At 43.6% G+C, this 24,185-nt stretch overlaps 1 protein-coding gene across 5 annotated transcripts in view; it reads left to right on the top strand.

Annotated features, from left to right (window-relative positions):
- Positions 1-563: 563 nt before the first annotated feature.
- NAV1 (neuron navigator 1) overlaps positions 564-24,185 on the top strand; it is a 352,950-nt gene continuing 329,328 nt past the window's right edge. For 4 of the 5 annotated variants that reach the window (XM_078156430.1, XM_078156429.1, XM_078156428.1 and 1 more), the window contains exon 1: positions 564-986. The gene's annotated coding sequence lies outside the window, so the exon portion shown is untranslated. The remainder of the gene's footprint in view (positions 987-24,185) is intronic. The other variant, XM_078156431.1, reaches the window with a different exon arrangement.

Here is a 24,185-nt window from a genome sequence, read left to right as displayed (position 1 = left end):
TTTCTTAAGCTGTCAAATGTCTAAGTCCTATCAGATGGCCTCTCTAGATCTAAGATCCTATGAAGGGTCAGCAGGGAGCAAGAAGCAACCTGGGGCTGTTCTCCCATTTTGTCCTAGGAAATCAAGAAAATCACATACAGAATAGGAGTTGAGGGTGGGAGGAGGAGGAAGAAGTACCTGCTGATATAAGGAAAGGGGCACTGAGAGGGGAGGGAGGATCAATGAGCCAAGGAAAACCTCACATGTGTAAAGGTTTCCTGCTCTGGCCAGGAAGGAACCTGAGTCTCACCACCAAAGAGTTGTTCTTTCTACTTATGAGAGAGAGGAGAGAGGGGGAGCTGGGGCAGGGGGGAGGGGTGCGGGGAGGGGCGTGGAGAAGGCAAGAAAGGGTTACTGGGAATAGCTTTCCAATGACAAAGTCTGGAAGGGACCTATGCCTCCGCCCCTCTGCGGCTTACACTGGCATGGGGCGGGGGGGGGGAGTCCAAAGCAGAGAAGTCCCCTTCCTCCCTCCCTCCTTCCCTCCCTCCATCCCTCTATCTCCTCCCATCCCGGCAGTGGCCTGGCACACCCACCCCTCCCCTAAGCCAGCAGCATAAAGGGCTGGCGTGTGCCTTGGGGGCAGCGGGTCACATGGCTCCACCTCCTCGCCGGGGGATCCCGGGGGACCGCACTTTGTTCAGGATGCTGCCGTACCCATTGTGGAGGCATAGTCCGCTGCTGGCTCTGTGAGAGGGCTCGGAGAGGAAGAGAAGGAGAGGAAGAGGAGGAGAAGGAGGAGAACTAGGGACGAGGACGCAAGCAGGCGCCGCCGCCGCACTTCGGCTCAGGGGGCCGGGTCTGGCGGCCAGGGGGAGCCCCTGAACAAACTTTCTGAGGCGCGAGGGTACATAGTGGGGCAGCTCTGGAAGGGAACGAGATCTGCTTCTGGAAGATGGGCAGCCCCCACCGGCATGCATAAGCGGACCTGAGGACAGACTCAAACGGTGAGTGGCTTCTCTGTCGCTTGGCTGACTCTATGAGCTCGGAAGGTCCCGGCGTCTGAGTCACCACTGGTTTGTTGCGGTTGGTGGCTGACGGAAGAATGAGAGAGGTCTGACACTTGGGGTTCCAGCCGTGGCTGATGGGCAATGTCCAGTCTTGGGCTGGGGCTGGTTTGGCAGAGGGGGGAGACTTTGCGGACTGGTGAGTGAGAAAAGGAAGGAGTGGGGGGGGGGGAAGACAGACAGAGACAGAGACAGAGGCCCAGAGGGAAAGAGACAAGAGATGGAGAAACAGAGAGAGAGAGAGAGAGAGAGAGAGAGAGAGAGAGAGAGAGAGAGAGAGAGAGAGAGAGTGTCACAGTGACAGAGACAGACAGACACAGAGAGACAGAGATGGACTCAGAGACAGAGAGACAAAGAGGCAGAGAGACAAAGACAGTTAACATAAGCATAGAAAGCTATAGATATAAGCCTGACAGCAAACTCACCGCATATAGACCCTATTGGCATTTATCAAAACAGTCAACTTTACTATATCTTTTCACCTTAGGTTTGATAGATATATCAGAATTTTGAGTTTCTGTGAAGGCAGACACAAAATATAGAGTACTGTATTTCCCACACTCTTCCCACAGCTACAGCTTCTATCCGTGAAGCTCCCAATGGCACTGAACTTTTCTAGCTTGCTGACTAGTTGTGACAGAGGGGACAGGAAGAGCCAGAGGGCTAGGGCAGGTGACTTTGTAGCCATTTTAGAATTTGCCTCCCTGTGGTTAGGTCAGGACACATCCCTGATCCCCCAGCTTCTCTGTAATGGTTGCTGATCTTTACTCTGGTGCTTTTCTCTCTGGTACCAGCCCCCTTCCTCCCCACTCCCCAAGTGTCTGCTGTCTGGGAGTAAAGGAAACTCTTGGGGAGTGGAGTTTATTAGAGGGTCATTCTAGAGACTTAGATCCTGGGAAGGGAAGGGGAGGGCGGTCAAAAAAAAAAAAGCCAGCTTAGCCCCACACAGAGCAAATGTGGAAAGCAAGAATCTGGGGGGAAAGAGGGAGATGATGAGTCAATTTATCCAGCAAAGAGGGAACCCTGTTCCCCAGAGCTGAATACAAGAACATCAGCTGGTAGGGAAAGCAGACTTTGCTAGGACATTCACTGGGCTCAGCTGGCTGGCGTCCTAGGAATACGGGAATCAGCTCCATCTCCTCGCTGATAATATGTTGTTTATCTCGCTTCCTGTTTCAATGATTTGAGATGCCATTGGCTCATTGGAACTCAGTGCTGAGAATGACTTCTACAAGACTGCTATACAAACAAGAGCCTTACTGGTATTCTTCTCTTTGGTTTTGTGTCTCACGATTATCCAGCACCAAGGATCTCACCTATGGATTTCACTTGTGGTGGAAATCAGCACATCACACAAGGGATGCTTGTATTGGAGTTAGGGATCCCACAACTTTGGGATCCATCTCAAGGTCATTGATTTCCCTTTGTCCAAGGACCTAGGTAGGCAATGTTAAAGGCTTTTAAAACTGTATCTGTCAAGTGCCTTGGTTAGGAAGTTTGTCTTTTGGTCACTTCTGTTTTGGAGGTTCAGTCTGGGTAGGAAGGCACAGGAAAGATAGCACAGCAGAACTGTACCACTACCACTCCCCAAAAAAAGGTGTGTCTTGCATTTGTATTTGTTTCTAGAACTGGTTTCTAAGGGGAAATCTGGTGTTCAAGGCTTCTCTATTTAGATGTTACTACCTCATTTTTACATAGTGCTTCACAGTTTACAAAGGGTTTGCTTTGTCACAAGTTGTCACAACATAGATTGTCATAACAACCTTGGTAGTTAGGTGCTATTATTATCATTGTTTTACAAATGTGGAAACTGAGGCTTAGAAAGACTTTGTGATTTGCATAGGATCATGAAACTAGTGGTGCCTGAGGCAGGAGATGAACCCAGACATTTCTGATGTTTAATCCAGAGCTCTCTTTTCTGTCTCACTGCCTCTGTACTATTACTAACACTCTGAGTAACTTGGAGGGTGCTATTCAACATATTTTACATCTTGGTTTTTTCCTTACACAAAAAGGAGAATGGGGAAAGCTCCTCTCCCCAGACGAAGTTGGAAGGTGCTTTGAGATCTTCACTTGCCTAAGTAGACTTACTCATTAACTTACTATATGACCTTGGATAAATTCCTTCCCCTTTCTGGACTTAAGTTTCTTTTTCTTTTTTTTCCTTTTTTTTTTTAGGCCAGTCAATGGGGTTAAGTGACTTGCCCAGGGTCACACAGCTAGGAAGTATTATGTGTCTGAGGCCAGATTTGAACTCAGGTTCTCCTCAGTCCAGGGCTGGTGTTCTTATCCACCGCGCCACCTAGCCACCCCTGGACTTAAGTTTCTTCATCTATAAAATGTAGACATTAGAGTATATGGTCTCTGAGGTCCTTTTTAGCTCAAAAGGCAATCTGTCATTCTCAACCTCCATGAGCCCTCAGGCCCCCAAGTCAAGAGTTTAACCCCAAGAGCTGATAGCAGTTTTGCCTTTTATTTTATTTTGTGAAACCTGGCCTGAAGAAAGGCTACTACTCTTCAGTTTGAGAAGGAAAATGACTTGGAGCCTGGCCAGCTTCAAACATTTTGGCATTATCTGGGTTCTGGGTTTCTCAGGCAGGGAGTGTAGCCTCCTGAGGGAGCCTCTGAGGGAAACTGAAGTATTGTTTTTCCTTTTCTTGTCTAATCCTCCCCCACTCCTAAACCAGCAAGCCCACATCCTCTGGAAGAAGCCTCTGGGGTCCCCTTCAGCTCTGACTCAGAAGGAAAGGAACACCCTAGCCTAAGAGGGTCTCCTGTCTGTCTGTCTGAAAAAATTCTCCTCTCAATCTCTCTCTCTCTCTCTCTCTCTCTCTCTCTCTCTCTCTCTCTCTCTCTCTCTCTTTCTCCTCCTCCTCCTCCTCTCCCTCTCTCCCTCTCTTTCTGTGTGTCTGTCTCTCTATCTCTCTCTCGCCTTCTCTGACTCTGTTTCTGTCTCTGTCTGTCTCTGTCTGTCTGTCTCTCTCTCTCTCTCTCTCTCTCTCTATATATATATATATATAGATATATATATCTATATATATATAGATATATATATCTATATATATCTATATATATATATCTATATCTATGTGTGTGTGTGTGTGTTTTCCTCTTCTTCATTTGGTAGTAAGTTTCCCCTTTAAAGTCCTATTTGAAGTACAACAGTGATGCATGGTATAAGCAATGATGGCTGGAGCTTAGCTATGTCCCTAGTGCTGCTTATACAGAAATCTCTGCAGATGTTACCTAGGAGCAAATGTTACTAACCAAGGGAGGAGCAAACCCCAGCAAGGAATAAGATCTGCAGTCTTTCCAGAGAAGCTAACCAACCGCTCACCCCTAGTGCCTCTGGATAGAAAGAACATAAAGAATTCAGAAGTGGAGCAACACTTGGCAAAAGTACCATCTTTTCAGGCCTTTGTTTTTTAGCTCCACTCCTCATAGAACAATAATTAAAACCATTTTCTTTTCTTTATTCTAGTGTGTATGTATACATATTTATGTATAAATACCGACGTACATAGGCCCATAACACACACATACATACACACATAAAGCAACAGTAAATTCTAAAATGAAGGTTACCACAGGAACCGATCTCCCAAATCTAATCTGTTCTCTTGACCTACCAAGAAAGGCTGACTCAGGCCTAGCTAGGACATTCCAGTTTCCTCTGAGGTGGCAGGGATTTTGATACCCTGTTTCCTGTGTTTCCTGAGACGTGAAAAGAAGCAGGATGACTGAATCCTGAGCCACTCAGAAACACCAGTGAGTGCTACTCCCTGACTTTGTGAGTGCCGTATTCAGGTCACACGGGCGCTCTTCCAAATTCATTTACTCTTGTTTTAATATGAGACGCTGTCCCACAGAAGAAAATTTAAAGGTACTAAAATCATCTGGCCTGGCACCAGCCCACTGATAACAAGATGTTTCCACTTCAAAAGGCTCTGCGACTACATACTGAGGCCCAGCCTTCCAAAGGTTCTTTCGTTACAGCTGTTTGTAGCTGAAAAAGTCAAGCCACTGAGGGGGTGGGTTAATGTGACTTACTCAAGGCACACACACACACACACACACACACACACCAGAGAAGTCAGCGTCCAAGATAGGATTCTCATTCTGGTGTACTTGAGTCCCCACCTCCAGTGTAACTCATCCCAACCCAAGGAAGTCCAGCAGGTTTGAAACCCAGATATACAAAGCAGCAGGTTCCTGGTTGTCAGAGCCAAGAGTCAGTAGGACTGGAGGTGGGAGTTCAGTCATTTTACTGATTTTTCAGGGGACCATTAACCAGACACCTCTCAGTGTCACTGTGTAGCCTGCTGACTCCAGGTCCAATACTCTGTAGCTAGGTACACAGTGGGTGACTAGGTGACGCGATGGATAGAGTGCTGGGTCTGGAGACAGGAAGATCTGAGTTCGAATGCAGCCTCAGACACTTGCTAGCTTGTGACCCTGGGCAAGTCACTTAATTCCTATTTGCCTCAGTTTCCTCATCTGTAAAATGAGAATCATCCCAGTTGTGAAGATCAAATAACATAATAACTGTAAAGCACTTAGCACAGTGCCTGGCACATAGTAAGCACTATATAAATGTTAGCTATTATTATTATTATACACTGCACATTTAAGTAGTAAGCATTGATGGCTAGAAAACAGTGGGAAATTATCTTTGCTGTCATTAATTCCAATGACTTTCTATTTTAATTCTGCCAAAAAAAGATGAGACCTAGATTCATGATAATGATGGTGATGATGCCAATAATACAGCAACTAGCTAGCATTTATATATTGCCTTAAAGTTTAAAAAATATTAGCCATAGTTTACCTAGCACTTCAGTTTACAAAATGCCTTTATGTACAGTGTCCCATTTGGTCCTCAACCATTGTCCTCACTTCATAGATGATCAGATTTAGGAACTTGTCATCCCATTTCAATCTAACCAGATGGGGCCACTAACCAAGAGTGTATAATTGAATTCAATCCAGAAGACATTTATTAAGAGCATGCTTTATGCAAGGCATTGTGCTAGGCTCTGGATATACAAAGACAAATTGAAAAAACAAAAACAGGGCCCTGTCCTCAAGTAACTTACATTCTGTTGGGGGGGGCATTATATAGATACGTGAAGTTTACATACATAAGTAAAAGTCCCCAAGGTCTTAGTGCTTTTAAAACTTAAAAGAGCACTAAGACTTTGGGGACACCCTGTAGAATAATATAATGTAAAAAGGGAGAAAACACTAACAATTTAGGAGGATACGGCCCTTGAGATGAGCCTTGAAGTAAACTAAAGATCCTGAGAGTCAGAGGTGAGGAAGACATGAGGCATGAGGGAACAAGCACTAAGCAAAGATCCAGAGGTGAGAGACAGACTGCCTCGGGGACCAGCAAGTGGAGTTCATGGAGGGAATAACGTGAACTAAATCTGGAAAGGCAGGCCATACTATAACAGGCTTTAAACGCCAGGCTGCAGGATTTGGCCTGGGAACAGTAAGGACCAACTAAAGTTTCTAGATAAGGGAAGCACCCGTCCAACTTGTGCTTTAGAAAGATAGTTTGGCAGCTGCGTAGGGGTGAGTTAAGGATGCAAGTGACAAGAGAGAGGTGATCTAGAGAGGCAGGGGGAATAGGGCAGGGCACAGACCGCTGAGCATGCTGATCGATCTTCCAGTAGGGATAGGCTTTGCACCTATGATTTCATTGATATAGGGAACTCCCAGATGAGGCATCATGGGTAGGCATCTTTTCAGCAACTTATCATCTTAGAGAGTTGCCTGGAGAACTGAAAGATTAAGTAATTTGGAATACTACTGTACTATAAGAAATGATGAGCTCAATGATCTTAGAAAAACATGGGTAGATTCGCATGAAAAAATAAAGAGTGAAATGAGCAGAACCAAGAGAACATTGTATACTGTAACAGCAATATTGTTTTAAGGACAACTTTGAGTGACCAAGTCATTCTGACTATTATAAATACCTAAATTAACTACAGAGGACATAAGAAGGAAGATGCTATCTGCATCCCCAGAGAAATAATTGATAAATAGAAGTATGTGTAGAATGATTTTACATATATACATGTACATATATATATATATCACATACATATACATATTACATATATATCACATACATATGCATATACTGAAGATAAAGGCATTTTGTAAACTGAAACTGCTGAGTAGCCTATGGCTTATATTTTTTAAACCTTAAAGCAATATACAAAGGCGAGCTAGTCGCTGTATTATTGGCATACGTACGTATTTGTGTCTAATGCATAGGTTCCCAAAGTGGGGGTGCTGGAATGATACAGGGGGGTGGTAGTAGTCTCGGGTGATGAAAATTTAAAAAAACATTAAAGGGTTAAAGAAAGTACATTTCCAGGGGGGGTGCTGAGTAATTTTTTTTGAAAAGGGGGTAGTAGGTCAAATAAATTTGGGAACCTCTGGATGGTAGCCATCTCCAGGGGGAGGTAGGGGGGAAAAAGAAGGAAAAGAAATGTACATGATAACTTTATTTTATGTTTTTAAGGCATAGCAAGCTGTACATAATAGAGTTGCAGTTTCATGCGCAATCATCTTTTTTATTGTACTATGCAATGGAAATACTTGTTCTATTCCATAAATTATAAATTAAAAATTTTTTAAAGTAACTTGCTCAGGGTCACTCATCCATTATGAGTCAGAGACAAGATTTGAACCCAGATCTTCCTGGCTCCAAGGCCAGCTCTACCCACTATTCCAGGGCTTCCTCTATGTGCCAGTGACAAATAATTTTGTTCTCTGTTGTTCTATATTAGCTGTTCCTTTTCTCCCAGTTCATTATAATGACGATAGTCCTGAGCAGACATGCAAAGAGGAGAATCTTTGTTGAAAGAGTGGGGCCAAGATACCAACTGTTCCCTTCTGTCTCTACTATAAAAGAGGCAAGACAGTTGATCCAGGACGCCTCTGTTTAGGCTAATGGAAGGGCCCAAACCTCTGGCAGATGTCTGCCTTATCTCTCATCTGTTCTGATCCTCCACTTTCCTGCTACTCTCTCCAAAATCCTGGAAATGAAGAAATGACTTCTCTCCCCTCTCCTTAGCAGCTTCCTACAGCTGTGTGTTAGGACCTACTGTCAGGCCTCTTCCCCCTCCCCCACTTCCCTCTATTCCCTTTTCTGGATTTACTCAGCTTTAGTAAGCAGTTATGCGTGTGTCTGCATAGCGCTCTCTCTCTCTCTCTCTCTCTCTCTCTCTCTCTCTCTCTCTCTGTACTCAGCTGAGAGTGACTAGAGACCTGCGTAATCTCCATAAAACACTTAGCTGTCCCAGGGGAGAAGGAAGGCTTAGGGAGACAGGGAGGGCATAAACAGCCAGCTCTCCTGCTAATGGGGTCTGGGCTGCTGCTCCCCCTGCTGCCAGACAGCAGGCTGAACTGCAGGCTTGCCGATCCCCCTCTCTTCAGGGTCCATTTACGCCAGGGGGTGGAAACTTTGCCCGTGGTCCCTAAGGCAGTATTATTGAAGACCCCTGGGGCCCAAAAAGACCCTGCCTGTGACATGAAAACACAGAAATCATTTGGGGTTTTTATAATGTCCCCTTTTACCTTGATGTTTCTTTCAGATGGAAGTGTTTCAAGAAAAACTAAACGAGTATTTGTTTTGTGATTCTTGTTAATTTTTCACAAAATTAAGTTACTCTTAAGTGGCAAGGCAATCTATTTGAGGCCTCTTTCGGTTATTTCACATCCTAGAGCTTCCCGACCTGGCTACCTGTCCAGACTTACTATACATTACTCCCCATCACATGATCTTTGTCCCACCAAACTGACTAATGAATGTCATGTAGCTCTCCATCTCCCACCTCACGCCTTTGCAGAGGCTGGCCCCATGCCTGAAATTCACTCCCACTTGACATCTGAGTGCAGGATCCCCATTTTCCTTCAGAGCTGAGCTCACATCCTGTCTCCTGCAGGCAATCCTTGCTGATCCTCCCAAGTGACAATGCCTCCCCTCCAAATAACCTTGTATTTATTACGCTTATATGTATGTGTATGTGTTGTCTCCTCTGATAGAATGTAAGCTCCTTGTGGGCAGAGACTTTCATTTTTTGGTCATTCCATTTCCAGTGAGGAGTACAAAGTAAGAGCTTAATAAATACTACTCGGCTGATAGCAGCTAGCAGACCTAGTACTTAAGGCCATTAATTTTATACTCTGCCAAGACATCTCATCTGGTCATTTGTTCTGTTTGCCTCCCCATCCGCTCACCCTCCTTGGAGCCCCATGCTTCTAACTGCCACCCATTTATGCTCAGCTTCTCTATTTTTTTAAGTGCGAAATCTCAATAATGGATTGGTTAATACCACATTGAGCTCTGAGTCATCTCCCTGCTTCCCTTCAGCAACTGGAGAGGCCACTCTAGGGACCTTCAGAGTGATGAAAGAATAGGGAGATGGGGGAGAGCAGAGAGAGAAAGATTTGGACAGTCTTATGTCCATACTCATTTTCCAATCCAGACAAAGGTCTCTGTCTTGGTTGAAGTGGCAGGGCTGGGCTGATAACAGAGAGAAAGGACCTCTTACACAGTCTGAAAGAGACAGCCCAGAAAGGACACTTATCTAGAGGGTGGTTCAGCTTTGCTGAGGAGGGTCAGGACCATAGGATCATAGATTAAAGCTGGAAGGGATTGGAAAAAGCTATTAGGACCAAGCCTTTCATTTTACAAATGAGGTGAAGCAACCAAACAGGTAGAAATAATAATTGCTAGCATTTATGTAGTACCATAAGGTGTGCAAAGTGTTTTACCTCTCATTTGATCCTCACAGAAATCCTGAGTGGTAGAGGTAGGTACTATTGTTATCCTCATTTTATAGATGAGGAAGCTGAGGCAGAAGGAGGCTTAAGTGACTTACCCAAGGTCACGCAGTTAATAAGTATCTAAGGTCAGATTTGAACTCAGGTCTTCCTGGCTCCAGGTTTAACACTCATCTACTGGGTCGCCTGGCTGCCTCTAAGTAGTAAACCTCAGAGGCAGAGCTTGAACCTTGTTCTTCCCAACACCAAGGCTGATCTCCCAGTCTCCCAATTGTGACATGTTCTATTTTTTCCCACAGTTGATCCTTGTAGCAGAGGCTCTAAACCAGAGGTCTGTGAACTGCATTTTTAAAGTACTGAATATTTTGATAGTTATATTGCAGTATAACTGGTTCTCTTTGTAATTCTATATATTTTATTTTATGCATTTTAAAACTGTGCTCTGAGAAGGGGTCCATAGACTTCACCAGACTGCCCAAGGGGGCCATGATCCAAAGAAGGCTAAGAACTCCTTGCTTTAGGTGTTCTGCCTAAATAGCAGAAATAAAAGAATACTTGTCAATTGCTTAACTGAGGCTTTCTGATGCCTGGGGATCTGCTTTAGGCTGAGAATGAGTCAACGAGGTAGTGGGGCTAGTTCCTGCCTGCATTTGGTCTTCATCTTCCTAAATCTTCCTGGTTGCCTTGGGACCCTTGCTAAGCACAATTGTGCACCACAGTGCTTTTGCTCAAAGCTGGCTCACCCTTGCTCAGACATCCATTTCTGCTAGACTGTATGATTACCGTGGCCCTTCCTGGGTCAGGCAGAGGGACCCATCCAGAGTTGGCAAAGGCGTAGGAGAGTCACGCCGGGCTCTATGTACTCATAAGAAGCCAGCTGCTCAGCCATCTGCACACTGGACTCTAGAATAAGCTAATCATGTTGGCATCTAATGGGGGGCCTTTCCTGAGCAGCCATGTACCCCAAGGGCCATGAGGGGGAGAGGACACATGCAGCAGCAATCCAAGAAGGGAGAATGTACCCTGTCTGGGGAAAGGAGGCAGTGTCTGCTCTGCAATGTATGGTCACACCCTGGGCCACTAGGCTACCAGATTGCAAGCCTCTGGGGGCAGAAGGGGGAGGGGAGACAGGCTGGGGCTTTGTTCAGCACATCCCATCTATTGTCCCTCCTGGCCTGTGTTTCTAGGGTGTTATAAATAGTACTGGATACAGCAGAAAAATCCACAGATGTGACCAAAGGGAAAGGGGTGGGGTGGGTGTTAGAGAGAGAGGATGCAGGAAAGTGAGAGATTTGAAATGATGGAAGAGAAACCTAGGAACCTGAGTGCAGTACAAACTGGAGCTGTCTCCATGGTAATGGACCACGGGAGGAGGGCCCAGCCCAAAAGAAGCTCCAGAGAGTGCCTCAGGCCCCAGAGCCAAACATCAGACTGACAGATTATGAAGCCAGAAAGGCCCCTTGCTGAGTGTCAGGCCTGAGCTGCCTGCCCCCTTCTCTAATGTACATCTCTTTGCACAGCTCAGAGAGAGACCTGAGCAATGGCACCCTCCATCACAGACTCCCTACATCTCTGGCCCCTTCTTAGAGTTCTATCTAAAACACCTCAGCTTTAAGTAATGGGCCTGGAGCCAGCCCTCACATTGACTAGGAGTAATGGTCATAAAATATTGAGTCCCAAGGAAGTCCCTCTTCCCGAAGCAGGCTGCATGGAGGTACCAGGAAGGACCCTACTCTGTTTCTTCTGTCCGCCTCCACTCTATACTTCAAGTATTTAGTGTCATTTTGTGCCAGGCAGTGCACTAGGCACCGGAGATACAGAGAAAAATGAACAAAAGCCTCTGCCCCTAACAAGATTGTAGTCTAACTAGGCCCTGAATATAATTGACAGGTATTAAAGGTTAGTCATTATGTACAAGGCCATCACACCAAAGAGATAGAGAAGACCTCAGTGGGGACCTGGGAATCTTCTCAGCCTTCTTATTCTCAAGGTCCCTAGATCCTGAGTTCCTTGGCTGAACTTGTCAGAGATCCGTTAAACTGATTGTAAGGACCTCACAGGCCATCTCATCTGGTATTAAGTGACAGTCCGGATTCAGACTTAGCTCCTCTGATTACAGAGGGCTCCTTCCACTGGACAACCATATGGTGTGCTAAAGCATTAGCCCTCCTGGGTAGTAATCATCGGTGGTATTTATTTAGACAGCACTTTAAAGTTTGCCAGGCACTTTACATATGTTATCTCATTAGATCCTCACAGCCACCCCGTGAGGTAGGTACTGGCATTATCACCATTTAAAATATGTGGAAACTGAGGCAGAGAGAGGTCAAGTGACTTGTCCATAGTCATGCAGGCAGTGTGTGTGTCTGAGACAGGATTGAGTTCGAGTCTTCCTTACTCAAGTCCAGCACTTTATACATGGCTGCCTGCTAGTGGTATTGGGAATCCTTAAACAATCTGTTTCCTAGTTTTTATTGTTTCATCTTGTAGGCCCCAGCACCCTTTTCCCCTGGGCCTATTGGATACAACATTACCGATTGTCAGAGTTAAAGGGGGCCTTAGAGGTCCTCTATCAACTGCCTCATTCTAGAGATAAAGAAACAGGAAAGTCAGGTGAGAAGCCATGTGAAGTTGTGCCAAGATTTGGGGCAGAAGACCTGGGTTCAAATGCCTCTGCCATATAGTGCAGTGTTACTCTAGGCAAGTCACTTCTTCTATCTTGGTGTCAATTTCCTCATCTATAAATGATTCAATAGTCTTCAAGTTCCCTTTTCAGGGCTAAATTCTCTGTGGTCTGCCCAAGGCTACACAGTGAAACCCAGGTCCCCTGATCCACAGTCTTCCTCCAACATACTTCCTCCACATGCTTCCTCCAACCCCCTACAGCAGTGCACAGCTGGAATATTTGGAGAAAAGGTCACTGGTTCCCCTGCAGAACTGAAACTTGTTCTCAGGCATATTCTGAGCTGGCCCAGAAGGTCCTTCTGCATCCCTGGGTGGCCAGCTCAGGAGAGTAATCCTGAGTTGAGTACAAAATGCTGACCTCACCTTATGTTCGGGATGGAGGGACAGGTTTTTATTTCTGATGTTTGACTTTCATTTTTAAAGGCAGAGGAATAAGTAGTATTGGACAAATGGTGCTTTGCACTTTCTGCTCATATCTGGCTGAGCTTCTTCCCCAGGACCATCACTATTCCTACACCTAGCTTCATACCCCAGACCAGCATATGTCACAGTCATCCCAAGGTCAACTTCAGGTATAGTCCTCCATCCCAAGAGGAAGGCAGACTGGCCCTCTAACCTGCATGGATGGGTATGCTGTAAGGCCAGGACCCTGGGATGACAGCCTTCTTCCAGAGCCTGCCCTGCCTCTCACCCCTGCAGAAGAGGTCAGATATACCCCTCTCACATGCAACAACATGGTTGGACTTTTCTCAGCCCTGCTGCCTCCCTGTGAAACATTCCTAGTCATGACTCTGTTGAAGGGTGATGGAGAAGGTATCTGTGTTCAAAGAAATGGGGCAGGACTCCGGAGCACTCATCTTCTGCCATGGTGAATTGAGATGAGTCATTAGTATTAGATTCTTCAAAAGGAAACTTGGCAGTGAGTGATCATTACCATCATCATCCAATAGCCTTTAAGACACAATACAGTACAGATATATTAAGTGACAAGTGTGCAGAGACCCATGATAAGAACTGAGGTGGTAACTTCCCTTGTCAAGTGGAGTCTGGATGGTCATTGGATGGCAAGGTTTAGATAACCCGTAATTCCTGCTCTCCTGAAGCATATGCCCTGCTAGGGAAACAAGACACTGACATGGATTTCTGTGAGCTCCTTGGAAGTAGGCATTATTTCATTTACTGTCTTTCTACCCCCCAGAGCCCAGCACACAGTAGGAATTAAATGTGTGTTAATTGCTTAAAACACAATATGAGCCTCTCAATTCACACAGAGTAAATTATGCTGACAGAATCCCTTCCTGGTATGGACTTAATGTTTATAACAGATAACACTAATATGAATAGACATGGAACATATAAATAGCTGAATGATAAACAGGGAATGGAGGTTTAAGTAAACAAGGTTAACAATTTGAATAGTATATGAACAAATGAATAAATGAACAAACATTATTAAGCACTCACAGTTTGCCAGGCACTGAGCTAATCAGTGGGGGTAAAAATATAAGCAATAAATAGCTCCTTGTAGGATATGTAGAATAATCGTGGTAAAAGTAAAGAAGAATTGCAGATAGGGCAGGGAAGGTGAGAGGTTTGTTGGAGTTTTGTATTGGGGTGGAATAATGATAATTATAGCTAACATTATAGCTATTATAGCTAATGCAGTGTGTCCCAAAAGTCTTAGTGCATTTTAAGCTTATTAAATGTTAAAATAAGCTTAAAGTTCACTAAAACTTTTGGGATACTTTGTATCATGCCTTAAGGTTTACAAGTCATTTTACATGTATTATCTCACTGGAGGGGATTAGGGGGAAGCCTTTTGCTCCCTTCTTTCCCATCAGCCTGGGAAGCAGTAAGGGAAGGATTTCAGGAGCATCTGGAATAATAGGAAAAGTAGCCTGGAAACAGAATATTCCAGGTATATGGCACAGCCTACAGGAAAGCCGGGAGCTGGGAGTGAGAAGATCCTCCAAAAGGGTGAAGAGGACACGTACCTGAAATTATGAGAGTTAACAGTAAGTTCACTTAAGTTCAAAAAAATCAAGTCCCATGTCCAAAATGGTCAAAAATGGATTCTTTTGGCTTAGCCTTCTCAACCTTCCCAATCTTCCTATACATTATTCTCCTTCCTGTACTCTGTGCTCCAGCCAAACAGGTCTCCCTGATATTCCTTGCACTTCATACATGACTTCATTTCCCATCTCCATGTCTTTGCACTGGCTGTCCCCCATGCCTGGAATGCAACCCCTCCTCAACTCTATCTCTTAGAGTCCCAGATTTCCTTCAAAATTCTACTCCAGTACCACTTTCTTCACGAAGTCTTTCCTGATCTGCCCCTCCAGCTGCTAGTGCCTTTTGTTATTGTTCAGTTGAGTCTGACTCTTTTTGAGGGGGGGAGAAGGGACGTTCCTTGGCAAAGATACTGGAGCAGTTTGTCATGTCCTTCTCCAGCTCATTTTGCAGATGAGGAAACTGAGGCAAATAGGATTAAGTGACTTGCCCAGAGTCACACAGTTAGTAAGTCTTTGAGGCCAGATTTGAACTCAGGTCTTCCTGATCCCAGGACCAGTGCTCTATCCACTATACTACCTCACTGCTTTTTTAGCTAGTGCCTTTCTCCTCTACAATTAACTCATATCTATTCTGCATAATCTTATATGCCACCTTTCTTGACAGAAGGCAAGCTCCTTGTGGCACCCATTGTTTCATTTTTCTTTGTATGCACAGCACTTAGCTCAGCCAGTTCCTGGAATTTGGTAAGTGCTTAATAAATACTTAGTGATTCATTATTTGATGTGAAAAAGAAAAGGGACTTTTAGTGGACATCATATGAGTCAACAGTATGACCCAGAAGTGAAAAAAAGACATAGAGTTAGGATCAGGGTTAGAGTTTGGCTACTTGAATAGGTGCTTAGAAATTGAGGCAGCATGACATTGGGTAGAGGTGTCAAACTAGTAGCTGCAAGACTCCTGAATGAGGTCCAAACTAGATTAAAATGTAGTTGAGAAAAATTTAACAAAATAAATAAATACAATACAACATAAGGTTCATTTGTGATTTTTTAAGTCAATGTGCTGTTTCGATTTGAGTTTGACACCATTGATAAAATGGATAGAGGGCTTGGTCTTAGAGCCAAGAAGGTGTGGGTTCAAGTTTTTCCTCTAACCTTCACTTTTCCTCCTAGTGCAACTCCCTAAAACTATACATTATAGATAAGTTGCTGATCTGTATCAATGGAGGGAGTATTCACACCACGAGTGCCCCACACAAATGAAATCACAGGACCAGACTAAAAAAAGTTTCTGGAATGAGGGTGGAGCTAATCTCATTATATTCTGCATTGGTCAGATCAGGTCTGGAGTAATATGTTCCACCCTGGGCTGTACATTTCAGAAATAGATTGACAAAATAGCAACAATAATAGGGAAATGGTGGGAAATTACGCTGTATGAAGATGAGTTGAAAGAATTGGGGATGTTCAGCTTGAAGAAGAGAAGACAGGGGGAAATAATAATTTCTCAACAAATGTAGTTTTCAAATGAAAAAGAGTTAGATTTGTTTTCCTTTGCCTCTTAGGACAGAACTAGGGCTGATGGGTGGAAGTTGCAGAGAGACAGATTATCTGCTCAATATAATGAAAAATCTAATTAAAGGTGTCCCAAAGTGAGGTGGATCTCAAGGGGTGATAACTTCCCTTTTCAAATGGAGACTGGATGGCCACTTGTAACAAATATTGTGAAAAGAATTCCTTTTTAGATTCAGATTGAGCTGGATGACCTGTGAGGTGATGGAAATCTGTGAAATGGGAAGAGGTGACATATGTGAGTTAGTCCAAGTTAGCTTGGTGGAGGACTTTGAAAGCATGGTTGAAGATCAGATCTGTGGTCCAACAGAATGAGGCTAGTAGCAGGGTCAGGATGTTTTCACAGCAGTTTTAGCACCAAATACAAAGAGCAAGTGATAGAAGCAGAGTCTGGTGAAGAGAGACAATGAGAGCTTGGAAAACTAAGAAATCAAGAGAAACAGGTAGGTAGAAATGCTATTGTGAACCATCCCACCAGCCAACATGGAACAGTGGAAGGAGCTTTGGGTTTGAGGTCAGAAGACCATGATTAGCTTGCTCTTCTGAAAATAGAGCAGTTAATAACTTCTTGTTGTAATGAGAATTTTATCCTTCAAAAGGTGGAGGACCTAACATGAGGAAATTCATTTATGAATCTGATTCTCACTAACAGGAAGGAGCTGGTGATAGGATGGAAATGGCAGGAAAATTGTGGGAAGCAACCACTCCTTTCTAGAGTTTGTGATGGAGAGGAAAGCTGGGAATAGTTTGACATGCACTCTCCATTTGGGGAACTGCAGATTTCAAAAGGTTCAGAGGAAGGATGGGTAGCTGCCCATGGACTAAAATTATGTAGAGAGGCAGAGGACTGGAATAACTCTCAAGAATGAAATTCTAAATTATGTTAGAAATTGTTCCAAAACAGAAATGATTCCAAAGAAGAGGAATCCAGCAGTCAAACAGATCTTCTTAAAAACTGAGTCTGACTGTGTCACCAACCCCTTCCCCCATTCAACAAGCCCCAGTGACTCCCTTTCAGCTCCAGGATCAAATATAAAATCCCCTGTTTGACTTGAAAGCCCTTAATAACAGGCTTCCTACCTTCTCAGTCTTCTCACACTTTACTCCTCCTCAAAATAGTCTACATTCCAGTGACGCTGACCTCCTGGCTTTTCTTCACGCGCAGCATTGCATCTCCCAACTTTGAGCATTTTTGCTGGCTGTATCCCATGCCTAGAATGCTTTCACTACTCATCTCTGCCTCCAGGCTTTCTTGTTTCTTTCAAGTCTCAGCAAAAGTCCTACCTTCTGCAAGAAGACTTCCCTATTCTCCATTATCTTAGTGCCTTCCCTCTGACACTCTTCAGTTTATTTTATGTATCTAATATGTATTATATTTATCATATATAATATATATATTAATTTATAATATATAATTTGTAATACATATAATATATTATGTCTTTCATGTATATGTGTGTGTATGTTGTCTCCTCTAGATGGTGAGCTCCTTGGGAGCAGGGACTTTTTGCCTTTCTTTGTATCAACAACATGTAGCACAGTGCCTGGCACGTAACAGGTACTAAATGCTAGTTGACTGACTGGACAGAACAACAACAACAATACAACAACAACAAAACATCCAGGGGGTGGGTACCCAAGATCATAAGGAGATAGTAAGAGGAGACATAGCTGCATTCAATAAATTCAAGTCATCAGACCCAAAAGAATTACATCCAAGATACTGAATGAGCTGGCAGAAATGATTGCTTAAGAATCGTCAGTGATATTCCAAAGATTTTGGGGAGCAGGTGAGGAATGTCAGGACCGGAGAAAAGAAAATATCATCCTAATGTCCACAAATAGGAAGTGGATGGAGTCTGTAAACTATAGGTCAGTGAGCCCCTCTTCAATTCCTGGGGAAAATTATTAAAAGACGGTCAGTGAAAATCTAGAAAAGGAAGCAGCAATCACAAGGAGTCTATTTGCCTTCATCAGGAACAGGTCTTTCCAGACAAACCTTATTTCCCTTTTTCACAGGAATTATTGAACTAGTAGATAAGAGGAATGATGTAGATATGGTTTACCTAGATGATAGTAAACATTTGCTAAAGCTTCATATGCTATTCTTGTGGAAAAGATAGCTGTGGACTAGGTACAGTTAGATGAACTGGGAGCTGATGGAATGGTCAGTCTCAAAGAATAGTCAATGGTTCATTGTCAGCTTGGAAATACTTGTCCAAGGGTGTGCCCCAAAGACTAGGACTTAGCTCTATACTGTTTATATTTTAATCAGTGACATCAGCACCACTATTACTAACTACAAAGCCATAAATGGTAGACTCATCAAATATGTAAATGACACAAATCTGGGAGAGGCTAACACTGAATATATGAGTCAAGATCCAAAAAAGACCTTAACAAACTAGAACACCAGGCTGAATGAAATTAATAAAACAGAATCGACTTATTTGGAGGCAATTGGGGTTAAGTGACTTGCCCAGGGTCATACAGCTAGTGAGTGTCTGAGGCCAGATTTGAACACATGTCCTCCTGTGGTCAGTGCTCTATCTACTGTGCCAGCTATCTTCCCCTAAAATGGAATTTAATAGGGATAAATGTAAAGTCTTACACCTGGGACCAAAACATCAACTGCACAAGTACAAGGTGTGGGAGACATTGTTAGCTAGCAGTTTCCCTGAACTAGATCTAGGGAATTTAGTGTGGTCACAAGCTTGATATGAGTCAGCAGTGTGATATGGCAGCCAATGAAAGCTTATATAACCTTGGATTTCATGAAGTTACACACAGCTTCCAGGAACAAAGAGGTGGATAGCCCTGCTGTACTTTTCTCTGGTCAGACCACATGTAGCCTCTGTTCAGTTCTGGGCCCTGCATCTTAGAAAGGACATTGGCAAATTGGAGAGCATCCAGAGGAAGGCATCTAGAATATTGAAGTTGAAGGAACTAAGGGTATTTAGCAAGAATAAAAGAAAACACAGAGGAAACATGATAGCTATATTAAATGACAGTATTTGAAGGGCTGCCCAGTGGAACAGGGATTAGGCTTGTTCTTTTTGGCCCCAGAGGGCAGAACCAGAAACAATGAGTGGAAGTCACCAGGAGGGAAATTTAAGCTTGAGGTCAGAAAAAACTTCCTAAAGATTGGAGCTACCTATAAGTACAATAGGCTGCCTGGGGAGATAGCATGTCTCCTTCCTCAGGAGAGACCTTTAAGGAGAGCCCTCATGGACATTTGTTGGGTGCGTCCTTGTGAGGATTCTTTCAACTATAGATTGGACTAGATGCCTGCTGAAGGCTCTTCCAACTTTAAAATTGTGTGTGGTCGGTCCTGGTTCCACCACGAACTTAGTCATGTGACCTGACCTTTGCCAAGTCACTTGTGACCTTTCAGAACTTCAGTTTTCTTAACTACAGTTATCTTCCTCCTAGGATTATTGTGGGAATAAAATGGAGAAGAAAATCGATGGGAAAGTTCTCTTCACATTTTTGCCCCTACCCTGCTTGACCATTGCTTGTTCAATCAACAAAACATTTACTGAACAAGGCTGTGGAGGAGATAAAAGTATATGACACAGTTCCTATCCTTGAAGTGTTTAGTATCTGTCTGAGGAGATGAGTTCCTAGCACATGGGAAGTCAAATGCCAGCATAAGTTTGTAACACAAGCGGTGTCCCTAAGGTAACAATCATGACTGCTCGGGATGTGAGAATAACCGACAATGGAAACCTGGGCTCCAGTCCTGGCTCTGACACAAAGTACCTGTGTCCTATTGGGCAAAGCACTTCATTCCTCTGGCCCTATTTCCTCATCTTCAAAATGAAGTCATAGGCTATCAGACTTAGAACTGAAAGGACTTTCAAATTCATGTAGTTTGACCCCCTTGTTTTTTCAAAGGAGAAAACTGAGTCTCAGAAAAGTTAAGTGGCTTCGCCTTTTGGCCTCCCTGCTTCCTTCAAGACTCATCTAAAAGCCCACCTTCTGCAGGAGATCTTTCCCAGTGCCCCAGCTACTAGTGCCTTCCCTCTGAGATGACTTTTCTTCTACCTCATATTTATCATTTGTGTCCAGTTATTTTCATGCTCTCTCCCCCATTAGAATGTGAGTTCCTAGAGGACAGAGACAATTTGTTTTCTGCTAGTATCCCAGCACTTAGCACATAGGAGGTGCTTAACAAATGCTCATTGTCTGACTGGTACAATTTCACACAGGAAGTAAGTGGGAGATCCAAATTGAACACCTCAGAGTCATCCTAGAATATTCCCTTTCCTTTACCCCAACCCATCGTGTTCAGTTTTTTGCCAAGTCTTGTTGATGCTACATCCACAGTGTTTCTCACACCCATCCCCTTTTCTCCATTCACTCCACCATCACCCTACTTCAAGCCCCTATCACCTCTCACCAGTGCTATTTCAGTAACCTACTCAGACACTTGACTGTTAGACCCTCCTCTTTCCAGCTGATGCTCTACTTTGCTGTCAAAATACACTTTAGGAAGTTTATGTCTGACTATGTCATTCCCCTGCCAAGGAACCTTCTTCAGCGGCGTCCTATTGCCTCTAAGAAAATACAAGCTTCTCAGTTTGGCATTTAAATCTCTTCTTGCTCTGGCTCCAGCTTACCTTTATAGGCTGATTTCACATGCCTTCCTTTCAAGCTCTCTAAGTGCCAAAGTGCCTGCTCACTGTTTGCCAAACTCAGCATCCCATCTATCTGCCTTCTTTCATGCCTTTGTATACTGCTCCCCATGCCTGGGAATGCACCCCACATGTCACCTCTGGGCTGAACTACGTGATCGCTAAGGTCCTTTTTTGGGGAAAGACCAAATTCCGTGGCCTTTTTCTTAATATTCATCCTCTACAATCTCTCAGTAGCATTCTTTTTACCCTCTTTTTCCTGGATAGTCTCTCTTAACGTGTCACCTGTGACATTGCTGTCTCCTAGTTCTCCCTACCTGCCTGACTGGTCCTTCTTGCTCTTCTTTGGTTCTTCCCTTCCTCTCACACAATTAAATATGTGTGTCCCCTAAGGCTTTCTCCTATATACTCTTCCTAGGTAATTGCATCCACTCCCGGGCTTCAAATATCACCTTCATACATGCACCAGGGGTTGGCAGACCAAATCAGCCTGCCACCTGACCCAATTTTGGTACGGCCTCACAAGCCCAGAATGACTTTTTACATCTTTAAGTACAATACAACTTTATTTTAAAATGTGGGAGCCATTCAAAGAGTGTTTGGCAGGCTGGCTTTGGCCTTAGGGTCTTAGCTTGCTAACTCCTAATATATGAAATCTGTATATCCAGCCCCATTGTCTTCCCTGAGCTGAGAACTGCATTTCTACCAGCCCGATGGCTATCTCCACCTGATTCCCCACCAACACCCTCAAACTCGACATACTTAAAAATGAATTAATAATATTCCCTTTCATTCTTTCCTATTCTTACAATTTCTCTATTTCTGCTGATGATACCACCATCCTCCCAGTTCCCCAGAACTGTAACCTCAGAATCATTTTTAATTCTTCCCTTTCCCTCACCTTTGTTATCGTGTCATTTTAGTCATGTCTGATTCTTTCATGGCCCCACTTGGGGTTTTCTTGGCAAGGATACTGGCGCAGTTTGCCATTTCCTTCTCCAGCTCATCTTACAGATGAGGGACTGAGGCTAACAGGGTTAAGTGACTTACCCAGGGTCACACAGCTAGTAAGTCTCTGAAGCCAGATTTGAACTCATGAAGATGATTCTTCCTGATTCCAAGCCTAGTGCTCTATCCACTGTGCCACCTAGCTGCCCTTTCCCTCACCTCCCAGCTCTAATTACTTGTCATGTCTTACATTCTACTTCTATAATATCTCTCAAATCTACTCCCTACTTTCCAATCATCCCAGCTCAGGTCTTCATTATCTTCATGGACTATTGAAATAGCACCTTAATTCATCTCCCTTCTTCCAATCTCTCCACTCTCCAATCCATCTGCCATATACATAGTTATCAAAATAATTTTCCTGAAGTGTGACCATGTCACTCACTTTCTCAAAGACCCTCAATGGTGCCTTTTATCTCTAGGATAAAATACAAATTCTTCATCCTGGCATTTAGCAACCACCAAAATTTAAATTCATATATCTCTCTAGCCTTATTTCACTTATTATACAATCCAGCCAAGCTAGGCTACCAGCTTCCTGCCACGTTTGGAATTCACTTCCTCTTCATCTCTACCTGCTGAAGTCTTTTTTGTCTTTCAAGACTCAGCTCAGGTGCTGGCTTCTCCATAAAACTTTCTTTGATCTTCCATCCTGCCTAGTCCCCCAAGCCAAAAGTGGCCCTCCCCTTCTCAGACTTAGGATTTTTCCTTTGCCTCTGTAACATACTACTAATAACTCACAATATCAAAGAGGAAAAAAAACAGTTCAGCAAAACTAACCAAGACATCAACCAAATACAACATTGTATGCAATGTTCCACACCCGTAGTCCCCCACCTCGGTAAAGAAGAGAAGGAAGTGACTTCATTTCTCTTCTTTAGAGGCCAACCATGGCTATTATAATTTCACAGCATTCAATGAGCATTTATTAAGCACTAGCTATATCCCAGGCACTGTGCTAAGCACAAGGGATTCAAAGAAAAAACAAAAACAATCCCTGCCTTCAAGAAGCAGCAATATACATAAATGGATACACACAAGGTAAGTATAGTGTAAACAGGAGGTGGTTTGATAGGGGATGCTCAGGAATGACATTCTGGAAACACTTGAACAGCCTTAGTGGAAGACAGGGAGTCTGTCATGAAGCAAAGATGAGGAAAAAGAGAATTCCAGAGTCCCATTTCATTTGTTTTGTTGTTATTGTTTCTATTTATGTTGTTGCCATACATTGTTTTCCCAGTTCTATTTACTTTACTTTGTATCAGTTCATACAAGTCTTCTATGTTTCTCTATATCACACTCGTTGTTTCTTGAAAAGGCAGCTAGGTATTGTGGTCAGGAAGACCACAGTTCTGATCTTATGAGACACTCACTAGCTGTGTGGCCTTGGGCAAGTCATTTAACCTCTCTTTGCCTCAGTTTCCTCACCTGTAAGATGGAGATAATTGTAGCACCTACCTCCCAAGATTGTGAGGATCAAACAAGATAATGTTTGTAAAGCTCTTGGCAAACTTGAAAGCACCACATAAATGCGTTTTGTTGTTGTTGTCCAGATGTTTCAGTCATGCACAACTCTTCATGACCCCATTTGGGTTTTTCTGGCAAAGATACTAGAGCAGTTTGCCATTCCTTCTCCAGCTCATTGTACAGCTGAGAAAATTGAAGCAGACAGGGTTAAGTGACCTGCCCGGGGTCACACAGGTAGTAAGTGTCTGAGGTCAGATTTGAACTCAGGTCTTCCTGACTCCAGGCCAGTGCTCTATCTACTGTGCCACCTAGCTACAATATAAATGCCAGCTCTCATCATCATTATTATTATTCCAGAACAGCAATAAACCAATACAACCATGTACCACATTTTGTTTAGCCATTCCCAGATTAATGGTTATCTATTGCTACTAGTTCTTGACTCCTACACAAAAGCGTTGCTGTAAAATATTTTGGTGAATATCAGACATTGCTTTTTCAGTTCTACAAGGCACTTACCTAACAACTTTGCGGGGAAGGTAATATAAGTATCATTATCTGCACTTTACAGAGGCACACATTAAGAATCACTTTATGAGTCTTATTCACTTACGTGACTTGCCCACAATCATAAAACCGTGTCAGAGGCCATACCTTCACCTGGGTCTTTGAACTTCAGACCCTGCACTCTCTATTATACCATGCTACTTCCCTTTTTGCCCCCATACCATATTGTTTTTATTTGTGTACATGTTCTGTTCTACTTGGGGTTGTAAGTTTCCTGAGGGCAGGAAATATGTCATTGTCTCATCATTGTACACCCAGTGCCCAGTGCAGTACCTTGAAAAATGCATATTGAATGTCATCAAATTGGCTTTCAAGTGCTTTGAACTCAGGAAAGGTGGGCAATGCTGTGGCCTGGGGTTACCAATAGATTACTTCCACTACTGGAG

The sequence above is a fragment of the Phascolarctos cinereus genome, unplaced genomic scaffold (assembly GCF_003287225.1).
Source record: "Phascolarctos cinereus isolate Bilbo 61053 unplaced genomic scaffold, phaCin_HiC Scaffold_5;HRSCAF=322, whole genome shotgun sequence".
In the NCBI taxonomy this organism is placed as follows: Eukaryota; Metazoa; Chordata; class Mammalia; order Diprotodontia; family Phascolarctidae; genus Phascolarctos; species Phascolarctos cinereus.
This window is presented reverse-complemented; position numbering and strand designations above follow the sequence as displayed.